Consider the following 4,781-nt stretch of genomic DNA (forward strand, 5'->3'; position numbering starts at 1 on the left):
CTGGCGCTCTCGCGGTGGACGTGAGATGGTGCACTCTGACAGAAATCCTGGATGGTAGTTAGCAAGCAGCAGTGCACTGTCAGGTGGCAGGAGTCAAATCAAATGAAAGCCAAGCCACTCCAGCGCACAATGACAACCACTGTGTCTCATGAATTAAAGATGACTGTATGACGAGAGGGAGGAGACCCAGAGCGAGAAGCACCAGCAGAGACAAAGACGGATCAATCCCTTCCTCTCATACTTCTTTGTGGGCCACAAGCTTGAATAATAAACACAAGTGGGGTTTTTTGGCCAGATGCGACGTGCCAAACGGCAGTCTGGAGCGCACAGACACACTGCTAAATCTAATGGCTTAAGTTGGCGATTTAAAAATAGATAACGACCTCCTTCCTACAAATCGTTACCGTCACATCCAGCTAAGGCTGCTGGGAGACAGACACCCCAGACATTTGCTCCCAATCTCAGTTTCCTACTTAGATCCAGCGGTTTGATTAGCTAGGGGAGCAAAGGGCTGGGAATATGATGTACTTGGAGAGGACGGAGATATTTTATTGGTATTCTGGATGTTTCCAGGATATTACATTTACATTTATGCATTTAGCAGACGCTTTTATCCAAAGCGACTTACATTGCATTCAAGTTACAGTTTTTACATTTTATCAGGTCTTGCTTTCCCTGGGAATCGAACCCATGACTTTGGCGTTGCTAGCGCCATGCTCTACTATTTGAGCTACAGGAAAGCTTTCTCTATAATATCTACAGGAAAGATATTAATACTTTCACAACTGAATATTAAGCCAATGCTGCAGCTTGATATACAACAGGGTAACCTGACCCAGCTGTGGTTCGCAGGTTAAAAAACAAGGTTGGTTGGCAGTATTATATATTTATTATACGATTAATTGTTTAGTTTAAAAAAAATATTTTTTTTAGTTTGGTTGGCAATGTTAAAAAGCTAATATATATATATCAGACCCCCTTAAATGTTTCACTCTTTGTTACATTGCAGCCATTTGCTAAAATCATTTAAGTTCATTTTTTTTCCTCATTAATGTACACACAGCACCCCATATTGACAGAAAAACACAGAATTGTTGACATTTTTGCAGATTTATTAAAAAAGAAAAACTGAAATATCACTTGGTCCTAAGTATTCAGACCCTTTGCTGTGACACTCATATATTTAACTCAGGTGCTGTCCATTTCTTCGGATCATCCTTGAGATGGTTCTACACCTTCATTTGAGTCCAGCTGTGTTTGATTATACTGACTGAACTTGATTAGGAAAGCCACACACCTGTCTATATAAGACCTTACAGCTCACAGTGCATGTCAGAGCAAATGAGAATCATGAGGTCAAAGGAACTGCCTGAAGAGCTCAGAGACATAATTGTGGCAAGGCACAGACTGGCCAAGGTTACAAAAAGATTTCTGCTGCACTTAAGGTTCCTAAGAGCACAGTGGCCTCCATAATCCTTAAATGGAAGATGCTTGGGACGACCAGAATCCTTCCTAGAGCTGGCCGTCCGGCCAAACTGAGCTATCGGGGGAGAAGAGCCTTGGTGAGAGAGGTAAAGAAGAACCCAAAGATCACTGTGGCTGAGCTCCAGAGATGCAGTCGGGAGATGGGAGAAAGATGTAGAAAGTCAACCATCACTGCAGCCCTCCACCAGTCGGGGCTTTATGGCAGAGTGGCCCGACGGAAGCCTCTCCTCAGCGCAAGACGCATGAAAGCCCGCATGGAGTTTGCTAAAAAACACCTGAAGATTCTCTGGTCTGATGAGACCAAGATAGAACTTTTTGGCCTTAATTCTAAGCGGTATGTGTGGAGAAAACCAGGCACTGCTCATCACCTGTCCAATACAGTTGCAACAGTGAAGCATGGTGGTGGCAGCATCATGCTGTAGGGGTGTTTTTCAGCTGCAGGGACAGGACAACTGGTTGCAATCGAGGGAAAGACGAATGCGGCCAAGTACAGGGATATCCTGGACGAAAACGTTCTCCAGAGTGCTCAGGACCTCAGACTGGGCCGAAGGTTACCTTCCAACAAGACAATGAACCCAAGCACACAGCTAAAATAACGAAGGAGTGGCTTCACAACAACTCCGTGACTGTTCTTGAATGGCCCAGCCAGAGCCCTGACTTAAACCCAATTGAGCATCTCTGGAGAGACCTAAAAATGGCTGTCCACCAACGTTTACCATCCAACCTGTCAGAACTGGAGAGGATCTGCAAGGAGGAATGGCAGAGGATCCCCAAATCCAGGTGTGAAAAACTTGTTGCATCTTTCCCAACAAGACTCATGGCTGTATTAGATCAAAAGGGTGCTTCTACTAAATACTGAGCAAAGGGTCTGAATACTTAGGACCATGTGATATTTCAGTTTTTCTTTTTTAATAAATCTGCAAAAATGTCAACAATTCTGTGTTTTTCTGTCAATATGGGGTGCTGTGTGTACATTAATGAGGAAAAAAATTAACTTAAATGATTTTAGCAAATGGGTGCAATATAACAAAGAGTGAAAAATTTAAGGGGGTCTGAATACTTTCCGTACCCACTATATATATATATTCTAAAACAAACTATCACTTATTATTAGGGTATACATTAACAATATACATAATTAATCAAATAATATTATATTAAACCAAATAATTTTAAACCAGACTAACACCTATTAAAATAATATATAATGACAAAATAAATCATATATAATAACTTTTTTTTTAGGTTGGCCGTCAGTAATAAAAAGCTAAAGAAAGCTATTTTAAACCAAACGGACTCCTATCATAATATATATTTATAATATACATAATTAAACAATAATATGATAAATTTATCATTATTAATTTTAATCCCTTATTTTATTTTAGGTTGGTTAGCAGTGTTAGAAAGCTAAAGAAATGTTTATGTTACACCAGTCATAATACATTAATAATATATGATACATTTATATGATAAAATTAATTCTAACCTTCTTTAGATTGGTTGGTTGTCAGTGTACTAAAACTGTACTAAATCATAAAATATCTAAACTAATAATACACAATCATAATAATATAATACATTGATGTAATTTATGATCTAGGCCTATTTATGATATGACTAACTTAATAACTAACTTAAGGTTGGTTGCCAGGTATATAATATATAATAAATAACACCTATGATGATGATAAAATAATAAAAATGAAAAACCATTTTAAAACAAACTAACACCTATGATAATAATATAAATTAATAGTATACATAATCAGAATCATATGATAAATTCTATCCCATTTTTTAGTCTTAAATGATGGTTTTAGCTCCATCTTTCATTTAAATAAACAGCAGGGAGGCTCATCAGCTATAAATAATTAATTAACCTTAATTTAATATTCAATGTGCCAACCAGCCCATCACTATGAGGGAAAATGTACAGTTTATTGCACCAGCACACACTCCTGACCCAAAAGTGCAACCTTGTGCCAACCAGCTCCATTCTACCTTACACAATACAAAATATACCCACCCAGGGACCAGCCCGACAAAATATTTGCTTCCTGCATTTATTTGCGTCTTGTTAAGAAGTCAAGCTGAGAGAGATGGTAGTTCACGTTGTGTCAGAATTATTGATTTATTACCCTCATAAAAATTCCACCCCCCTCCCATAACTGGACACCTGTTTGGACACCTGTTTGTACACCCCTAGCCCCCACCGTCTCTAAGCGGCCATTTTATTGACCTTATGGTGAACTTAAGAATTTATGACTGTGTGTGTGTGTGTGTGTGTGTGTGGGACCAATGTTATGTGCTTTAAACTTTAAATGATGAATTTGTGTTAAATGGGTAAAGGGATATTTTATTAAAGTGTTTTCACATACACATCAAGAAATAAAAAACATCAAACATGTACGTAAAACGTACAAAGACTGTTTATTTCCCTACAAGTGTAGACTTAAAACAGGAAAAACGTAGAAAATAAAACCAAAAAAGCATTAGATACTATCTTTCCTATCTTAAACTAGTTGTTTGACAAAGTTAAATAGAAGAAGTGAGCGCGTTCGTTTAAACCTATTTTGCGGTTTTAAAAAGTTGTGAGTTTATAACAGGTACAAAGTTAGATAATATAGATTCGTTTTTATCTTACGATGGTACGTGTGTTTTTCCCTTACAAGTGGACACTAGTCTTGTTAAAACAGTTTTAGGAAAAACTAAAACAAATAAAAAAGCATTAGATACGCTATTTCCTATCATTAGAATTTAAAACTAGATCGTTTGACAAAGTTAAATAAATAGAAGAGTTGCGAGCACGTTCGTTTATCTATAACAAAAAAGAATCGGATGCGTTAGTTAAAACAATAAGATATTTATCAAAAAACTATGTCTTGCTTTAAAAAAATAGTTTGACTTTATAACAGACATAAAGTTAAATAATATAGAGACGAGTTCTCTTACCGTGAAGTGAAATAAAAAATATCAGACCGTTAAAACACCAGCATAAGATAGCTGTAAAATCTTCTCACATTACAATTGAAAACCTAGTCTTTGTCCCAACTTAGAAAAGTTAAACAAATGTCTATCTTACGCAGCGTCCGTTTACACAACCTCACGCTTCTGTGTCAAAACTGAGAATGAGCTGCGGGCCGCTGTCAGGACACACCCACAGCACCGCCCTCTAACGCTGTAAGGACAAACCGGGCTGAAGATTTGCATGTTAAAGAAATTAAAGTAATGTTTTAACATTAGAACAAAGTTATTTATAAATATTTTACATTTCTCAATTAATGAAACCGTTC

Source organism: Barbus barbus (genome assembly GCF_936440315.1).
Source record: "Barbus barbus genome assembly, chromosome: 1".
Lineage (NCBI taxonomy): Eukaryota > Metazoa > Chordata > Actinopteri > Cypriniformes > Cyprinidae > Barbus > Barbus barbus.